This window comes from Cervus canadensis, chromosome 29 (genome assembly GCF_019320065.1).
Source record: "Cervus canadensis isolate Bull #8, Minnesota chromosome 29, ASM1932006v1, whole genome shotgun sequence".
NCBI lineage: Eukaryota > Metazoa > Chordata > Mammalia > Artiodactyla > Cervidae > Cervus > Cervus canadensis.
The window spans coordinates 39,314,087-39,335,173 of NC_057414.1; the positions used below are offsets into that span (position 1 = coordinate 39,314,087).

At 40.4% G+C, this 21,087-nt stretch overlaps 1 pseudogene; it reads left to right on the forward strand.

Annotated features, from left to right (window-relative positions):
* Positions 1–885: 885 nt before the first annotated feature.
* On the forward strand, positions 886–15,430 carry LOC122431307 (annotated as a pseudogene).
* Positions 15,431–21,087: the final 5,657 nt, after the last annotated feature.

The window sequence follows — 21,087 nt, forward strand, 5'->3', positions numbered from 1 at the left end:
TAAAACTGTAAACAGAGAAATTTTAATAGATGATTTAGCGCTAATCAATAGTGTTATGACATTTTATCTCATATTTTCTCTGCAATTCTTCCCTAGCACACTGTGCATCTGCCATATGAATTTTATGATATCAAGTATAATTATTTATTTCTCCTTTACTCACCAGACTGTAAGAGCTGTGAAGATGTTGTTTGACATAATGCTGTATTTCTAAAACTAGAACAGAAAAAGATCCTCATAAATGTTATCTGAAATGATCTATTGATCAACCAGTAAAAATGAGCCTCTATATGAGCTGACACAAACTAACCTCTCTGGCCTCCATTACAGCCCAATCTGCCTCGATTTTGAGTAACTTATTTCCAGTGTGAATTTGTGGTATGATTTGAACTGAAATAGAATGCCACTTACCACAATGGGAAGGGTTGCATCACATTTCACTTGTTTAATTTAACTCAACGGAGTTTTCATTAACACTTTAATTAAAGTTTAATACTAAACAAGTAATACATTTTCTGTTCTTTTAAAAAAAATCAAATGCATTTCACTCTTGTGTCTCACAAATTATGTTTTCTGGGAAGAACTGCAAATCGTTTAACAGATTTATTACAGTTCTTTCAGCAAAGTCCAAAGCCCAATATTGTAATTCAGAGTCCAATGCTGACTTCATGGTATTGCTCAGTACAAAATTTTTACAAAGTACACTCTTAACAGATTTAATTGTCAACTGCTAAAGTTACCTCAGCAAAATATTTCTCTCTGTGAGTTAATGAAACCAGCTACCTTCCTGACCCTCCAACAACTTGGAGAAGCAGCTTCTATGGCCCAGCTTTAGAGGTGAGACAGGGCCAATTGAGAAAAAAGTGCAGTCAGGATTAACACACACATACTGTGACATTGCACCTAGAAACATTTTTTCTTTTGAACTTTCCTGGATAGTCATTTTGCCTCTTCTTAGGGGTCACCTGCTCAGCCTTGATGGCCTTTCAGGACCTTCTGGACCAAGTTGGAGGCCTGGGGAGATTCCAGATCCTTCAGATGGTTTTCCTTTGTGTCTCCAGCCTCATAGTCAGCCCTCACATCCTACTGGAGAACTTCACTGCAGCCATCCCTGGTCATCGCTGCTGGGTCCACATCTTGGACAAAGACACTGACTCTGCTAATGACAGTGGGACCCTCAGTCAAGATGCCCTCCTGAGAATCTCCATCCCACTGGACTCAAACCTGAGGCCAGAGAAGTGTCATCGCTTCAGTCACCCCCAGCGGCAGTTCCTTCACCTGAATGGGACCTTCACCAACATGAGAGAGCTGGACATGGAACCCTGTGTGGACGGCTGGGTGTATGACCAAAGTACCTTCTCCTCCACCATCGTGACTGAGGTAAGAGTCTTCATTTACCTCTTGTGAGTACATGGTCTGAGTGTTTAGTGGTAACAGAGGAATGAACATGCTTCTAACACTAGGTAGGTGTTTGTTCTTTGTTGTTTTGGCAAACATTAATTACTTCTCTGTTAAATGATGGATTCAGAAATAGACATGAACCCTGCATTCACAATGCTTTTATTCTTAGGAAGACCAGGTTTAAGCAAGTATTACATGATATTTGGTAGTGAGTTAGAGACATCTGGAAGCTTAACAAAAATCTCTATGCCCAAGACTACCTCAGAACTATCATATAAGAACACCTGTGGCAAAATTCAGGCATCGATAAATTCTTAAAACTCAAATCACTGCACTCTGTGGCCAAGATTTAGAATCAGTTAGTATGGAGTGAAACAGGGCATTAATAGAACTTAATAGAACAGATTGAGAGGAGGCTTCTCCAAAAAATTAATGTTTAAACTGAAGTCTGAATGAGAAGATCAGCTAATGCAGAAATGGAAGATTAAGAAGAAGGTAGAGGCCTGATATTAAATTTGCAAGTAATATTAAGGTGTTTCCACTGAGGGCTTATAAGATGCTATGGAGCTCTCCTTTGCTGGTTCTCCTTCTCTTCCAGCGGGACCTGATGTATGATTATCAGTCACTGAACTCAGTGGCTAAATTCCTACTCGTGGCTGGAATGCTTGTTGGAAGCATCATGTATAATTATTTATCAGACAAGTGAGTATCTCTAGATAATAGCTTTTCTTATTCCTGGGTATTTTTATTAATTCAAGAATCATTCTTTCATTAATGAATAAATATCACAAACTTCACCATCCTAGAGCTACCCCGGCCTCCAATCTTTTAGAAACACAGAGAATTAATCAGTGTGGTGAATGCTGTTTTTTCAACATTAAGTTTTGTATACTAAACACAATAATGATATTTCCATCAGATCTGGAAGCACAGCAGGACAGGATGTAGAAAGGAGGTGCGGTAACATGTGGTTTAGGAGCATGAGAAAGAGTTATCTATGGAAACAGAGAAGATGCCTCATGGCATGAGACTCAGCCTGTGTGAAGACACAGATGTGGAAAATGGCTTTGTTGGCCTTGGTTAGGGCTGCCATGTTCAGTCCTTCCTGGACTCTATGGGATGGATGACGGTGGCTTCTTAGAAAATAAGTCTTAGAAAATTTAGACTATTAAAATCATAACAAGAATCTTTTCTGACCACAGTACGAAACTAGAAATTAAAAACAGGAGATGTTTCACATCAGTTTAGCCTTAGCCTGCAGGGTCCTAGAGTCCCTAAATCCACTGTGTTCTGGATGCTAAAAAGACATCTTACTATGCCAAATACATCTGTTGGCACAAGAAATATTTATGATGTGTGAAAATTTCTAATATTGCAGGCTGTCTTATTTGGTTTCAATTGCTGTTGAAGATTCACTAGTAACAGAGTAGAGAAGACACTTTGTTATGCTCAGGTTATGAACAAGAAGGCTGCTTCTGAGATCTGTTGTTGATTCTTTTAGGTTTCAAGTGTGAAGTTTCACTTGTTAAAACATTCCCTAAATTTCACAATGTGCCCTTTCGTCACGTATGTTTACAATATATTGCTATCGGCCCCATATTCTGACCTGTACTTGATTCTCAGGTTTGGGCGAAAGACGACGCTCAGGTGATGTTTGCTCCAGCTTGCCATTGCTGACACCTCTGCAGTCATTGCCCCCACCTTCCTCGTTTACTGCTCACCATGCTTCTTGGCTGGGCTTCCTGTCCCAACCATAATAGCAAACATTACTATACTTGGTAAGTCAGCACTTTGGATATTGTACAATTTGACTTGACTGTGATGGTGACATTCCACCTTTGCTTGAGGTCAAAATTCTGTTTGTATTTTCTTTCAGTTTTAGAGTGGATGGCGCCCTGATTCCAAACCTTGGGAACAGCACTAGTAATCTGTGCCAGTGGTGCTGCACAAATACTCTTAGGAGGTCTGGCTTTTGCCATTCGAGACTGGTGCACCCTTCAACTGGTGTTTTCTGTGCCATTATTTGTCAGCTTTCTGTTTTCAAGGTATAAGCTCTCCCTGAGTATTAGAAGGTCCTAGAATGAAAGAAGCACGGGAATTCCCCAGCAGTCCAGTAGTTAAGACCCCCACCTTCCAATGCAAGGAGTGCAGGTTCAATCCCTGGTCAGGGAACTAAGATACCGCATGCGGCAGGGGGTGGCCAAAAATTAAAATAAATAAATAAAACTTCTGAAAAATAAAAGAAAGAAAGAAAGAAGCATGGAATCAGGACACTTGAATTCTGTTTGGTCTTTGCTCAACCCTTGAGCATGTACTCTACTAATCTGTGCAATTCAACAGGCTAAATAGACAGGGTGGCCAAATAATATTATGGACATGAAATTAAATTTGAATTTCAAATAGGCAACAAATATTGTTGTATAATAACATGCCAAATGTTACATGACATGTAGTTACAGTGAAAATTATTCATTGTTTGTGTGAAATTTCCATGTATCTGAGAGTTCTGTATTTTTACGTGCTAACTGGATGAAATGTAGGCTATTTCATCAAATTCAAATTTCAGATAAATAGCAAATAAAATTTTAGTATAAGTATGTCCAAAATATTTATTGGAGTTATTCAGTTTGTTTGATTAAAAATTTAGCTAAGCACATTATACTTTTATTTGATAAAATTGGCACATCTCCTGAATAAGAGGGGAGTCAATAAACCTCCTGTCTGTGTCATCCTTGCATTTTCTTTGTCATGGTACAGGAGGAGTAAATTTTTATTTTCTGGTATAACCTATTAGTGATGAGTATTAGATGGGAGGGAAAAGACATCTACAAGGGAGGAAAAACTTTCTTCTACCTTCTTATATTCTGTGGGTAACCTTGGACACAAGAGAGGTTAACAGGAGAAATGCACACAAATGTATTTAATAGTTTTACATGTATAAATGAGTCTTCAAAAGGAAAATTAAAACCCAAAGAAGCCATTAAGCCCAAACGCTTATATGCCTTTTCACATTAAAAGCAATAAGCTGTGAGTATGTGACAAGACAAAGAGGAAAGGGCAGTAATTTATGGGATAGTTACTAGAAAGCTTATGGAAAAACTAAGAAAAAGTAAGAGTGGTTTCAGTAAGTTTGTTTGTATAGGTCTGTTTGGGCATCACTTCCCAGCCTTTGGGCATCTTTCTCAGGGGAAATTTTATGACCTACTTTTAGGTAGAAAGGGGGAGGTCAGAGAGTTCTCTTCCTGGATCTTCCACTTCTCGAGTGCAGTGCCTTCAGCTCAAAATAACCAATATACCAAAGCATCGTTTTTTTCTATAGCACATCCCGAACCCCTTCATAATTGTGGATAAAAGTTATATGAAAAAAAGGGAAATGCGAGTTAGTTGTACCCTGTCCTCTTTGACTAGGTGGCTGGCAGAGTCTGCTCGGTGGCTGATTATCACCAACAGACCCGAGGAGGGCTTGAAGGAACTTTAAAAAGTGCACACAGGAATGGAAGGAAGAATGTTGGAGACACCCTAACCATGGAGGTGAGGAGGCTGAGAGGTGGTTGTGGAATATAGGGAAGATATAACCTAACGTCTATAGATAGGTAGTATCTGTAAGAAGAATGTCAGGTAAGATCACAGGTGTGGTTGTGGGTCTTCTGACCTTATCATCCTGGTTTTCAAAGAGTGTCAACATCATTTGAGCTAAAATTAGAGAAGGATATGCAGTTGCTAAAGGACTGGACACATATCTTAGTCAATGGAAGCAGAAAGCACTGAGCAATAATAATAATGAAGACTGTGTTTTGGTCTCAGTCTATGTAAGAGAAAGTAATTTTTAAAAATCCATTCTTTTCTAATTAATGTTCTGACGACCATTTTTCAGAGCAGCAAAGGTAATGGCAAGAAGGATTAGAGACCATACAGAATAGAGAACAAGGAGGTTCTGCTGTCAGTTCATTCATCCACGCACCCTCTTTCATGGTCTATTTAGTGAGCACCCACCTGTGGCAGGTTCTGTTCTGTCCCAGCAAGTATGGTGTGACCACCATCATGAAAATCCACATTGTGTACCGTTTACATTCTACATTACAAGTTCCAAGAGCAGAAATGAGCCAAAATGTCTCAGAGAAGCTTTCATCTTATTTTCTCTCCTAGGCATAGAAGGTAGATACTGTTTCAGATCATTAGTTAAATCATTCTTCATGTCATGCACATATATAAAGTGTGTATTGAAAAATTAAATTGTGCCAGGCATCATGCCAGATCATAAATAATAGAATAAGTCAGAGTCCCAGCCTTCAAGGAGCTGTCCTATTAGTATGAGACAGAAAATTAATAGACACTTTTTAATCTAAATGTTTAAAATGATCAGAGACTGTAAAGAATGCTAACAGAGACAAGGAATAAAACATCTACCCCTTTTCACTGATAAAAGAGCAAATTAAAAGTTAGGCACTCAAAAAGGAGGAATAAAACATGAATGTAAACATGTAATCACACATAAAATAGAGGTTCCTACAGTCCTAGAAAAATGAAGAGGTCCTTTGGGTGGTGGTGGTGGTTTAGTTGCTAAGCTGTATCTTGCAACCGTATGGCTGCAAGGCTCCTCTGTCCATGGGATTCTTCAGGCAACAATACAGGAGTAGGTTGTCATTTCCTTCTCCAGAGGTCCTCTAGAAGGTTTCAAATAAGAAAAAGGAGAACACTCCTGAGAATTAAGAGCCCACTGAAGATGGTGAGAAGAAACCAGTTTCCCCAGAGATGAAGCCATTACAGAGACAGCGGCACTGAGGGTTCTTGATATGAATGGGAAAGTGTTGGCTTGTGCTTAAAAAAAAAAAAAATGAGGGAAGTGAACCTTGAAATTTGGGTGGGGCTCTGAAATTCAATTCTTCTGGCCCAATACAAAGGAAGAAAGCTTAAATACCTACAGGCCCAGGCAGATACAAAAATAAGTTATATTAGCTGGAAGCAAGAAAAGAGCAATTCATAATCAAGAATGACAACTGACAATCAGCTCAGTGACAACAGGGAACAAAAATAGCATGGCACATGAGTAGCAGTTAAAGTGTAGTTTATGCAAGAGTACCTTAAACTACATTTGAATGAATGGATAGCTAATGGGCTTTCATTTAATTGTTTTATTTTGTAAAGATAGTTTAGAAATTTGTGATCTTTGTCCTGTTTAATCCATCTGATGGGTAGCCAAACACATCTGCTCTGAAAAATCCTTCTAGCTTAAAGCTGCTCCACTTTATATCAATACCGATCAATTGATTACTCCAGATTTCCAAGAAGGGTGGCCTTTCAATTCTCTGAATCCCCTTTACCATGAAATTTTTCTAACGAATTTGGTGGTATCATTTTATTTGTGGAGGTGGGATGACAATGGGGCTAATAGTATTTGAATAATTAATAAATCAATAACTGCCTGAACCATGTGAGATGGAATTTCATGTGTACACTTGTGGCTTCTGTACAGCCTTGGAAATCCTTGTGAGAGAGGCATTTCTTCCCCTCCTATTTTTTCTGATCCTGATTCCTTTTTCTGAGGTGTAAGTGTCATATAATATTATAATAGTTTCAGATGTAAACATAAGGATTCAACATTTGTATATATTGCAAAATGATCACCACAATAAGTCTAGTTAGCATCTATCATCACATGGTTACATTTTTTTTTCTTGTAAAAAGAAATTTTAAGATCTACTCTCTTAGAAACTTTTCAAATATGCAATACAGTGTTACTAACTATATTCACCATGGTGCATACTACACCCCCAGGACTTTTATATTTTCTAACTGCAAGTTAGTATCTTTTAACCTCCTTGACCCATTTCACCCACCTACCCCTTAAACCCTACCTTTGGCAAACACTAGTCTATTCTCTGTATCTATGAGCTTGGTTTTGTTATGTTTTTAGATTCTACATGTAAGTGAGATCATATGATATTTGTCTTTCTTTGTCTGGCTTGTTTCACTTAGCATAATTGCTTAAAGGTCCATCCATGTTGTCAGAAATGGCAAGATTTCCTTCTTTTTATGGCTAAATAATATTCCATTAGATATATAAGCTACATTTTCTTTATCCATTCATCCATTAATGGACACTTAGACTGTTTCCCTATCTTGGCTATTATAAATAATGCTGCAGTGAACATGAGGGTGCAGATACTTTTTTAAGTTAATGTTTTCATTTTCTTCAGATAAATTCCCACAAGTGGAATTGCTGGATCATATGGTAGTTCTCTTTTTAATTTTTTATGAACCTCTATGCTTTTTTCTGTACTGGCTGCACTAATTTACATTCCCACCAACAGTATACAAGAGTTCCCTTCTCTCCACATTCTTGCCAATACTTGACATTTCTTATCTTTTAAATGATAGCCATTACAACAGATTATATATCACTGTAATTTTTATTTGCATTTCCCTAATGATTAGGGAGGGGCTTCCCTGGTAACTCAGCTGATAGAGAATCTGCCTGCAATGTGGGAGACCTGGGTTCCATCCCTGGGTTGGGAAGATCGCCTGGAGAAAGGAACGGCTACCAACTCCAGTATCCTGGCCTGGAGAATTCCACGGACTGTATAGGGTCGGACATGACTAACTTTTCACTTTCACTTTCAGTGATTAGGGATGTTGAACACTTTTTCATGTATCTATTAACCATCTGTATATCTTCCTTGAAGAAAATGTATATTCAGACACTCTTCTCATTTTTTAATTGGATTGTTTGGCTTTTTGCTATTGAGTTGAATGAGTCCTTTACATGTTTTAGATTTTAATCCCTTATCAGATACATAATTTGCAAATATTTTTTCTCATTGTGTAGGTTGTCACATTTCTTGGGGTTTCCCCGTTGACTCAGCAGTGAAGAATTCACCTGCAATGCAGGAGATGCAGCAGGAGCAGCAGGTTCGATCCCTGGGTGGGGAAGAGCCTCTGGAAAAGGAAATGGCAACCCACTCCAGTGTTCTTACCTAGGAAATCCTGTGGACAGAGGAGCCTGGTGGGCCACAGTCCATGGGATTGCAAAGAATCAGACACAACTCAGCAACTAAGTGCACACATTTTCTTATTCCTAGTCATCTTTTTAATGAGAAAGAAATTGAGGCTTAGAGATGTCCTATTACCTTCATTAAACTGTACATTTAGCATTTAGTAAAGCTATTGCATAATGACAGGTAATAAAGTCTGGGTGTAAATCATACTACTCCAATATCGCCCCTGATTTTTGTCCTCAGATTTAGTTCTAGGCATCTCATTCATGGAGGCACAACATGCTAGGGTTTCCCTGAAAGAGGCTAACCCAAGAGCCAAAATTAAGTCTCTCAAGGAAATTATTCTCTTTCTTCCTGGAAAAAAAAAAAAATTCTGCCAACAGTCACCTGAGAAGCAAGCTCAATGCCAGACCTTCATGCCCCTCTGGTACAAGTGAAACTTCGAACCTAAATCCAATAACTCTTTTTTTAGCCCCTTCCTGACCTAAATCTATAACCTTGACATCCCTTTTGATGCCCAGCAGGCAAACTGAGTCTCTTATTGAAATGTCCTTGTCACTGCACAATTTCCCCTTACCTCCCTGATTTTCCATTCATAGCACTTTACATCTTCATTACTCATCATTACATCCTCAGTGGCTATATTTTCCAGTAGAAACAAAGGGGAGTCATCTGTTGGGGGCCTCATACTGCCTACCATTGCATGACAACCGAATAGTTTGTTACTGTTTCAAAGGTCCTGAGATCCGCCATGCATGAGGAGCTGGAGGCAGCACAGACCAAACCGTCTGTGTTTGACTTGTTCCGCACACCCAACCTGAGTAAAAGGATCTGTCTCCTGTCCTTTGTGAGGTGGGCTTCACACAATGCATGAGGGATGTTAAAATAGTGAAGACGTGATTGTATTTGTTATTTCAGCATCTATAACATGCTAAAGAGACAGATTTGAGATTAAGCATGAAGAAGTCAAGAACATGGTTGCTAGGTTTGGAGAAAGTAAAAGGGTTATGAAAAGACAGACACAGAACCAATCATACAGTGAGGAGTTCTATTTATCACATCACCCTAAAGGCTTATCACTAAAGATGTTGCTGAGAATGTCAATCATGGCACAGATCTTGGCTATAAGTTTCTTCACTTGTTTTCATGTTCAGTGAAGTAAAACTATAAACAAAAAGTAAGGTGTTCAGATGCATGCAGTTCAATAAATAGTTCCATATATAAGTATATAACCATCACCCAGATCAAGGTTTAGAAAAAAAGCTAAAATTCTGGAAGGCCCCATTATGTCTCCTCCGTAACAAAACTCCCTGCATTCCCCCCAAAAGTGTAATAATAATTATGACTTCCATCATCATATAATTATTTTGTGATAATTTTTAAATCATCACCTCACAAGGAAATTGTTTTTATAAAGTCCCCAAGATTTGTTTTAACCAGGTATGTTAAGACATGCAAACTTGGAAATGACTGTCATGAAGGAAGTTTTACTCACAAATCCCTAGAAAGAGGAAGTATGTGACAAGCCAGATGGGGCCATGCAGGGAAGCACCTGGGTCAGTCGGAAGAGGATGGCCCCAAGCCTTTATTGGGGTTTTGTGGGAGGGAATGAGAGGAGGTTATGTATCTTGAGTAAGCTGAGGGTTGGACTGTTTGAATAATTTCAGCAGGATCTGTGCTATAGAGATGGCTCTGAGTGTCCAACACCTGACCCTGGAGCTACTTAGGGCAGGGAGAATATTGGCTTGGTGTGAGAGTTTGATAAAGGGGATGCTTGGGGATGTGGGCCCTGGATTGGTGGTTTGTATATCAAAGGTATACTCACAGGGGAGCAGTTTGCCACCTTATCAGTGAGCCCTGGAAGAGGCAGACTCTCCACGATCAAGGCCCCTTCTTCCAGTGAATCAAAAATACAGAAAAGTTTACAGTATAATCAAAATTGAAATATTCTACAAATCAGACCATGTCTGAATACTCTAACACCAAGCCTTAGCTTACTGGCACAATATCATTATTGGAGATTATGATTGGAGAATCTAAACTCATGACATCTGTCTTAGCTCTTTTGTCCACCCACAGACTTCTAACCACCATACCAGTTTTTGGCCTATTCCTCCACCTCCAGTTTGTGGGGGAAGACATTTTCCTACTCCAAATTCTCTTTGACATAGTCCAACTTAGAGGCAATTATGCTGCAGTTTTAGCACTGATTCACCTGGATCGCAGAGTAAGCCAGATGGTTTTCATATTCCTGCTGACTGTCTCCATTCTTCTCCTGATCTTCATACCCCAAGGTGAGAAAATAACTCAGCATGAAAAATAGGCTTCTCAGCATCCTCCCCTCAGGAACTATATGGATCACACCTAGCTAAAACCAGAAGGAAAGCAACACTGTGTTCTAAGGATTCCCTGAAACCAATCTAGGGGGTTAGTAAAGCTTCTGCACTTACATTGCTGGGAAAAGAACTGTCAGAAGAAAGTAATTCTCCTCTGCCCTTTTAAGTTCTTCTGTCTGGACTAAGAATTAAATTGACATGAGACAAACTAACAGAAGAAAATCAAACAAAAGTTTAATAACGTGTATAAACATGGGAAAGTGAAAGTGTTAATTACGCGGGAGGGTCCGACTCTTTGCAACCCCATGAACTGAAGCCTCTGTCCCTGGAATTCTCCAGGCAAGAATACTGGAGTGAGTAGCCATTCCTTTCTCCAGGGAAACTTCCTGACCCAGGGATCGAACCCAGGTCCCATATTGTAGGCAGATTCTTTACTGACTGAGTCGCCAGGGAAGCATGAGACCCAGGCAAAATTGAGTAACCTATCAAAATAGACAAAGCCCCCACCTTCAATACCATCTTCAGCTAAAAACAAAAGAGAAAAATAGGATGTTGAGGGGTGGTGGTTTAGGACTTCAAAGGGGAGGAAGGCAATTCGCCTGGAGATGGAAAAGATGTTTGGTAAACAAGTGTTCGCTTGGCCATGTAGAAACAATGGGACATAGAGTGGATGCTGGTCTCTGGGCCCCGCTGAGTTTCCCCCACCATACCTAGCCCATGTTGTCTGCAGACATTTCTAGTGTTAGGTCTATTCCAGGACTAAGCCCTTTACCTAAATTCTTTCATCAGCTAAGGGGGAAGTAAAAAGAAAGACTTCCTGAATCTTCTATTTCTCAAAACTAACCAACCTAAATTAACCTTCATGCCAAAGAGACACATTTTGGGGTGGTGAGTTTTGCTCCCCTACAGAATCAAACATAATTAAAGTCGGCTCAGACATATGATTGTATTCATCACATCTGAGAAATATCTGGAAACTGGTGCCATCTATGATTGGCAGTTACTCTAGGACAGTAATTAATCATTTAGTGGTGTTGGTTTACTGACTAAGTTGTGTCCAACTGTTTACGACTTCATAGACTGTAGCCCCATAGACTGCAGCCCACCAGGTTCCTCTGTCCTTGGGATTTCCCAGGCAAGAATACTGGAGTAGGTTGCCATTTCCTTCTCCAGGGGATTGTCCCATCCCAGGGATTGAACCTGTGTCTCCTGCATTACAGGCAAATCCTTTACCCCGAGCCACCTTTGGCCAATCATACTTTACACAGTAAGCAAGGTGGGTCTAGACCTTGTAATAGGCTCTCATGTGAGGACACAATACTGTCACTTCCTCTGACTATCACTTCCACAAGCTCTTTCTTGGTTCTGTAGCTTCACTGAAAATGTATCCTCTGATCTCTATATAACTACTTATATGTCTCATGTCTGGTCACCATTAGGGCAACTCTAGTTTAGGGGTGTCATCTTAACTTCAAGAAAATAAAATTCCCTGTCTTCAAGCAGAGAAGAGAATAGTAGTAACAAGGCAGAAAGCAGTTAACAGCCTGTCTTACAATCTATTTTACTAAACTGAATGATCATATGTAACGAAGAGGGAAACCCAGCTGTTCACATGCTTCACCTAACTCCCAGTGCAGGGATGCACTTTATGGGATCCCAGATTGTTGGGGTTCCACTGCTCACCTTGAATATTAGCAGTGATGCAAGTTTGCTACATAATGACACAGCCCACTCCCAGTATTGTAGCACTCATAATGAAATTTCCTCGCAGGGAAGGACATGTAGGCATAGAAAACAGACTCTCTGAAATTTCCCTTCTGTTGTTTCCAAAATCAGACTATTTTCCCAATAGAGATTCTTATATTTGACTATTGAAACATTGTCCTAGATAAAGACACTCTCCAGATTATCCATTAATACAGGAGTCCTGTCCTTGTATTAATCTCTTCTGCAATACTGCTGCTGCTAAGTCGCTTCAGTCATGTCCAACTCTGTGAGACCCCATAGACAGCAGCCCACCAGGCTCCCCTGTCCCTAGGATTCTCCAGGCAAGAACACTGGAGAGGGTTGCCATTTCCTTCTCCAATGCAGAAAAGTGAAAAGTGAGAGTGAAATCACTCAGTCGTGTCTCTGCAATACTAGTCCATGTCAATATTGTGAAAGCTCCTAGGTTTTAATCTGTTGAGACATGGATGAATCTTACACCCCGCAGTTATTGCTCACTTGACAATCCTACATTCTACCTGAGGGGCAGAGGAGACACTGGAGAAAATAAATGAAATCAAGTTCTGCTGGTCTCACCTTCCCTCTCCTTTTCTGGCAAATCTCAGAGAGGCAGGGACAGTTGATGAAATAATTCAGACCCTTTTATTCACCGTAAGTCATAAAATGTAGCTAAGTCACATTTCTCAGCCTATTAGACACCGCACATTTTCAGCCTCTGTGTAGTTTCTGTTCTGTGTATTTTACACTAGAGAACAGCTCCAATAAGCTCTTCTTCATTTGATCAGGCTTCCCAGTTGTGCAGTGGTAAAGTCTCCACCCGCCAAGGCAGGAGACACAGGAGACACAGTTTCCATCCCTGGGTTGGGAAGATGTCATAGAGTAGGAAACATCAGCCAGTGTTCTTTGCCTGGAAAACTCCATGGATAGAGGAGCCTGACAGGCTATAGCCCATGGGGTGGCAAAGAGTCAGACAGGACTAATCACACATGAACAGTGTGTGCAGGCTCTATTTCATTATCTCTATCTCGTTTGTAACTATGGAGATGCTAATTCCTTCAGCTCAGATTGCCTGAGCCTCACTGGTTTTCTTCTCTCCAGACATGCAGACCCTGCGTGTGGTCACAGCAACTTTGGCAGTAGGAGTTTCTGGTGCTGCATTCTCCAGCTGTCTTTCTCATGCATTTGAACTGACTCCTACTGTACTCAGGTATGAAAATTCATGGATACTCTTTCAAAAACAGACCTCTGCCAGCTAACTGACACTTATTGGAGGAGGAAAACTAAGATTGGTTAGTTATCAAAAGTAACCAAGTGTAATAACAAAAACCTAACAATTTATACCCAAAGATTATTTAAAGTTTTTGCCAGACACTGGATAAAGTCTCCGTGTGCGACATCTCCTGTGATCTTCTGAATGACAGGAAAGGAAGATGTCATGAGTAACGGTAATTCTTAATGATCAAACTGGGTCATAATGCACTTAACTGCACTTGAATTTGAGGGAAAAAATTGCTGGAAAATTAAAGAGAAAATTTCAAAAGGAAGCATATGTGGTCAACCTTCTGCACTGCTATGCTATCTACCATAATCAAAGTAAAGTAATACATCACAAAATTACAAGTGTAGATTTTTACCTGACTTTCTTGGATTATTGTTTACACCCCAAGGGTAACAGCTCTGGGAATCATAGGATTTGCTTCTGCTACTGGGACAGCCCTGGCTCCTCTCGTGATGATCCTAAGTGTGTATTCCCCACACCTGCCCTGGATCATCTATGGAGTCTGCTCCATCCTTGGTGGCCTTGTCATCCTACTCCTTCCCGAAACCAGGAATAAACCTCTGCCCGACTCCATCCAGGATGTGGAAAATGAGTGAGTAAACCCTCTAAGCGTCCCTTGGGGGAGCTGTGCACTCAGGGTCTGTGACGAAGAGGGCAAAACATGAGTTGAGACACTGTCCCCCAAACAAGCTAAGCTCTAAGCTATTTCCAGGTGATCAGTGCCTTTGGTTTAGCTACAGTCTCATCCCTCCCCACAGTGACCTCGGACTCCCCCAAGCTTCCCTGGATCACCCAGACCAACATCAGTATGACCAGTAGGTTTAGAGGTGAAGAAGCCAAAATTAGATGCCTTGGTGTGACATACACACCCCTGAAGGTGTTTCACAAACATGATCCAAACACCGGATTCTCATCCCTCAGACCCTGGCAGACCTCAGCCCAGTGAGGGCAGTAAGCTCTCTGAGACTGTTGGTGTCTGTAGGTCTGTGACCTTCCCAGGTCACTGAAGACCTGAGGGAGACCAAGGAGAAGACAAGAGCCCCTCCCCTCCCACAGATAACGATGTATCTCGGGGGAAAGAGTCCTATGTGTTGCCTGTGAGATTCGGACCGTCTGACTTTCCCTGGAAATGAAATGTTACAAAAAGAGAGAGTAGTAAATGTTGGGATTTTAAGTGATGAAGACTAGGAAATGATTCTATGACTTTCTGTGTACCATTTGCCTTTACCAAAAACTCTTTTGACCAATGCAAAGATGTCCAAAAGTAAAAGTAGAAAGTATCAAAGCTTCCTTTCCAAATTTTGCTCCGGGAGTTTGGTCTTTCATTCACAAAGTTTACTCCAACCCTTGGGGCAGGGCTCACGGTTTATAACCAAAGCTGTTTGGCAAAGGATAAGCTTGCCCCTGAGGATACAAGACATATATGCTTATTTGATATTTTTTCTTTGTTGGTTTCATTGTAACTTTTCCAGGGGAAAATGTTCAAGGAGAGCAAAGCAGGAAGAAGCCTTCATGCAAGTGACACAGTTTTAAGGAATTCCATTAAGTAACTGCTGATTCTAGAGCATAAAAAAAGAGGGAAAATGAGGTGATGTTAAGATGCTGGAAACCTTTGTAAAGTAAATAAATATATAATAGAAAAAATTGATTTTTTACAATTGTGGTACTAAATTATGAACTATAAAATACCTCTGATTAACCATAATAAAAAATGGGATTGGGTAGAGAGGGAGGTGGGAGGGGGGATCAGGATGGGGAATACATGTAAATCCATGGCTGATTCATGTCAATGTATGACAAAACCCACTACAATATTGTAAAGTAATTAGCCTCCAACTAATAAAAATAAATGAAAAAAAAATTTTTAAGTGAAGAAAACCATAATATTTTTTAAAGATTTTGAATATGTGTGTAATTGTAGATAATTAGCATGTTTCTGAATAGGAAGGTAGAATGGAACTGAAAATAACTAGTCTTCCCCTAATTAATCAGTAGAATAATTGATGTAGTAAGTACAATGAAAACCAGATACTTTTGGAAGAATTTGAAAAATAGTTTTAAATTACCTACAATTTAATAATAAGCAAGATGATTCCCAAAAAAAAGGAGATCATGGGGTGAGAGGGTGCTGGCTAGTCTATGGAGTAGCATTTGCTACTCACAGTAGCATTTACTATAAATGCAATAGTCAAAAGAGTAGATGCATTTACATATCAAAGAAAGTCCAGACAGACCACAGATGTAACACTTAATATATAATTTTGGCATCACAAATTTGGGGTAAAATAAGGAATTATGCAACAAATAGCATAACTATTTAGAGTTAAATGACTAATAATGTAACTCCATTCAATTCTGTTCAGTCGCTCAGTCTGGTCCGACTCTGCGACCCCATGGACAACAGCACACCAGGCCTCCCTGTCCACCACCAACTTGCGGAGTTTACCCAAACTCATGTCCATTGAGACGGTGATGCCATCCAACCATCTCATCCTCTGTCGTCCCCTTCTCCTCCTGCCCTCAATCTTTCCCAGCATCAGGGTCTTTTCAAATGAGTTGACTCTTCCAATTAGGGAGCCAAAGTATTGGAGTTTCAGCTTCAACATCAGTCCTTCCAATGAACAGCTAGGACTGATCTCCTTTAGGATGGACTGGTTGGATCTCCTTGCAGTCCAAGGGACTCTCAAGAGTCTTCTCCAACACCACAGTTCAAAAGCATCAATTCTTCAGTGCTCAGCTTTCTTCACAGTCCAACTCTCACATCCATACGTGACCACTGGAAAAACCATAGCCTTGACTAGACGGATCTTGTGGACAAAGTAATGTCTCTGCTTTTTAATATGCTGTCTAGGTTGGTCATAACTTTCCTTCCAAGGAGTAAGCATCTTTTAATTTCATGGCTGCAATCACCATCTGCAGTGATTTGGGAGCCCAAAAAACTAAAGTCAGCCACTGTTCCCACTGTTTCCCCATCTATTTGCCATGAAGTGATGAGACCAGATGCCATGATCTTAGTTTTCTGAAAGTTGAGCTTTAAGCCACTTTTTCACTCTCCTCTTTCACTTTCATCAAGAGGCTCTTTAGTTCTTCTTCACTTTATGCCATAACGGTGGTGCCATCTGCATATCTGAGGTTATTGATCTTTCTCCCAGCAATCTTGATTCCAGCTTGTGCTTCCTCCAGCCCAGCGTTCCTCATGATGTACTCCACATATAAGTTAAATAAGCAGGATGACAATATACAGCCTTGATGTACTCCTTTTCTTATTTGGAACCAATGTGTTGTTCCATGTCCAGTTCTAACTGTTATTTCCTGACCCGCATACGGGTTTCTCAAGAGGCAGGTCAGATGGTCTGGTATTCCCATCTCTTTCAGAATTTTCCACAGTTTGTTGTGATCCACACAGTCAAAGGCTTTGGCATAGTCAATAAAGCAGAAATAGATGTTTTTCTGGAACTCCCTTGCTTTTTCAATGATCCAACGGATGTTGGCAATTTGATCTCTGGTTCCTCTGCCTTTTCTAAAACCAGCTTGAACATCTGGAAGCTCATGGGTCACGTATTGCTGAAGCCTGGCTTGGAGGATTTTGAGCATTACTTTGCTTGCATGTGAGATGAGTGTAATTGTGCGGTAGTTTGAGCATTCTTTGGCATTGCCTTTCTTTGGGATTGGAATGAAAACTGACCTTTTCCAGTCCTGTGGCCACTGCTGAGTTTTCCAAATTTGATGGAATATTGAGTGCAGCACTTTCACAGCATCATCTCTTAGGATTTGAAATAGCTCAAGTGGAATTCCATCACCTCCACTAGCTTTGCTCATAGTGATGTTTCCTAAGGCCCACTTGATTTCACATTCCAGGATGTCTGGCTCTAGCTGAGTTATCACACCATCATGATTATCTGGGTTGTAAAGATCTTTTCTGTATAGTTCTTCTGTGTATTCTTGCCACCTCTTCTTAATATCTTCTGCTTCTGTTAGGTCCACACCATTTCTGTCCTTTATTGAGCCCATCTTTGCATGAAATGTTCCCTTGGTATCTCTAATTTTCTTGAAGAGATCTCTAGTCTTTCCTATTCTGTTGTTTCCCTCTATTTCTTTTCATTGATCCCTGAGGAAGGCTTTCTTATCTCTCCTTGCTGTTCTTTGGAACTCTGCATTCAAATGGGTATATCTTTCTTTTTCTCCTTTGCTTTTCACTTCTCTTCTTTTCACAGCTATTTGTAAGGCCTCCTTAGACAGCCATTTTGCTTTTTGCATTTCTTTTTCTTGGGGATGGTCTTGATCCCTGTCTCCTGTACAATGTCACAAACCTCCATCCATAGTTCACCAGGCACTCTATCAGATCTAGTCCTTAAATGTATTTCTCACTTCCACTGTATAATCATAAGGGATTTGACTTTGGTCATACCTGAATGGTCTAGTGGTTTTCCCCACTTTCTTCAATTTGAGTCTGAATTTGGCAATAACGAGTTCATGATCTGAGCCACAGTCAGCTCCCAGTTTTGTTTTTGCTGACTGTATAGAGCTTCTCCATCTTTCTAGCTCCATGCCCTAAACCAGAAAAATAATCTAATAAAGTTAAATGGAATCAGTAAACCACAATTTTCAATAGAAAATTCTACAAAACCTTGAAATTAAAAATATTCTGAGTAGTAAAGGAAATTCCAGAAATTTAAAGACAGATAAGTTGAAGCTGAATAATTCTCAAGACTCTTGAGAGTCCCTTGGACAGCAAGGAGATCAAACCAGTCAATCCTAAAGGAAATCAGTCCTGAATATTCATTGGAAGGACTGATGCTGAAGCTCAAGCTCAAACTTTAATACTTTGGCCTTCTGATGGGAAGAGCCAACTCATTGGAAAAGACCCTGATGCTGGAAAAGACTGAGGGTAGAGAAGGGGGTGACAGAAGATGAAATGATCAGATGCCATCACCGATCCAATGGACATGAGTTTGGGCAAGCTCCAGGAGACAGAGAAGGACAGGAAAGCCTGGTGTGCTGCAGCCCATGAGGTTGCAAAGAGTCAGACATGACTTAGTGACTGAACAACAACAACAAACAACAAATTGAATGATAACTCATTTAAAGCCTATGTTTGGCAAAATTCTAACAATTTATCAGAGCAAACTAGAAAAATATTCACCAAAATGATAAAAACAATTAACTTTTAATGGTGGACTTTTAAGTGATTTTCACTTTGTTCTTTGTAAATTTCTGTATTCAAAGTTTTAGTCAAGGAATGTGTAAAATTTCAAAATATTATAAGGTGTCAAAAATGAAAGAACGAATGACAAAACAAACAATTTTCAAAGTGTACTTTTAATACATAGAATTCTGTCATAAATATCTACCAAAAAGATAGTAAAATAAGTTAATAGAAACGTGTAAAATCCGGGCCATATCATTTTTAAGAGAAAAAAGCCACATGGGTAGTAAATGTATGAAAAACTGTACAAACCCACTGGAAATCATAAGACATACAAGTTAAAATGAAATATCAACTTATATTTTCAAATGGCCAAAAATTAGTGTTCTTATTGTCAAGCTGGTGAGAATGCAGTTCAGTGGAAATGTATTATTTGATGGTGGAATTATAAAATAATTCATGCTAGATGGGTGCTAGAGACACAGAATTGGCATCAATATCAAGTGCTTTAAAATAAACTTGCTAATCCAGCAGCTGCTTATTGAGCACATAATAACTACCAAGGTAAGCAATCTACATACTTGCATGCATGCTTGCATGATCTGTCATTTCTGACTCCTTGCAACCCCATGGGCTGTAGCCCGCCAGCCTCCTCTGTCCATGGGATTCTCCAGGCAAGAATACTAGAGTGGGTTGCCATGCCCTCCTCCAGAGAATCTTCTCGACCCAGGGATGCAACCCACAGTTCCTGCATTGGCAGGAGCAACCTGCAAAGCCCAAGCAATCTACATACACAAATGAAATTTAAAAGATGGGCACAAAACAGAGGCAGGTGTGGTCTCACATCTTTATTTTCTACAGATGAACATAATTTTAAGTTCCCTTTTCCTCTAGGTTGGCAGTCAATCACAAGTCAGTTAGTTTTGGAGAATTATTACTATGATCCTTCCCTACCTGAACTTCCAGATCTCATAGGCATATGCAATGCCCCAGTGATGGGATAAGAACAAGACAGCTGATTGTCCTTATCTGTTAGTACTGGTCCTGTACTCACTTGGTTGCTACCACTTTGCCAATCACCACCACATCAGGCGCTAGAATCTGGAGCTCCCAGTCTGACTGATCTGCTCTTAATGCAGCCACTCTGTTATGGGTCTATTATTTTCCCAGGACCTACTGGATCCTTCTCCTCCCCACTCCAGTATTCTTGGGCTTCCCTTGTGGTTCAGCTGGTAAGGAATCTGCCTGCAGTGCAGGAGACCTGGGTTCAATCCCTGGGTTGGGAAGATCCCATGGAGAAGGGAAAGACTACCCACTCCAGTATTCTGGCCTGGAGAATTCCATAGATTATATAGTCCATGGGGTCGCAAAGAGTTGGACACAACTGAGCAAATTTCACTTCACTTCAGAAGGGGAAATATATCCCCAAGGTTACATCCATCTAGTGAGGGGAAACCTGTATCTATTGACTAATCAATGTGTAGTTACAAAGGTTCCCACTATGGTTTAATTCCAGACATTTCTGAAGAGCCATTCCATCTGCCCATGGAATGACTTAAGGACAGTCTACCATGATTCCACATGAACTTCTCAGCAATCAGGCTTCTGTCGCACACTTATGGAATGAAGTTCTAAAAGAATGCTATAATAAACCTGTGTGTACATTTGTACCTTGGAACTTCTTTCCCTAGAAACCAGCCTGTGGAGTCCTGGCCCAAGGCCACAGGTGTGAGGCCTTTCACCAAGGCCACTGAGGCAGAGCCGATAACCAAGTGTCACCCCCAGCACTGACTGAGCCCTTGTAAGCATTGCCAAAGGCCCCCCTGATCATCACCAGCAGGTTTTCTGGCCCCAAAGTAGGCAAAAATGCCCACCCCAATAGTCACTCTATAGTACCCTAACCAATCACCTAATGCCAACCTTGAAGCAGGAATTATCTTTGCCTAGTGGCTATAAAAATTGGCTACTAACCCACAACAGGACTTCCCTTGTAGCTCAGTTGGTAAAGAATCTGCCTTCAATGCAGGAGAACTGGGTTCGATTCTTGGGTCAGGAAGATCCCCTGGAGAAGGAAATGGCAACCCACTACAGTATACTTGCCTGGAGAATCCCATGGACAGAGGAGCCTGGCAGACTACAGTCCATGGGGTTGCAAGAGTCAGATATGACTTAGCAACTAAACCACCACCACCACCAATCCACAAA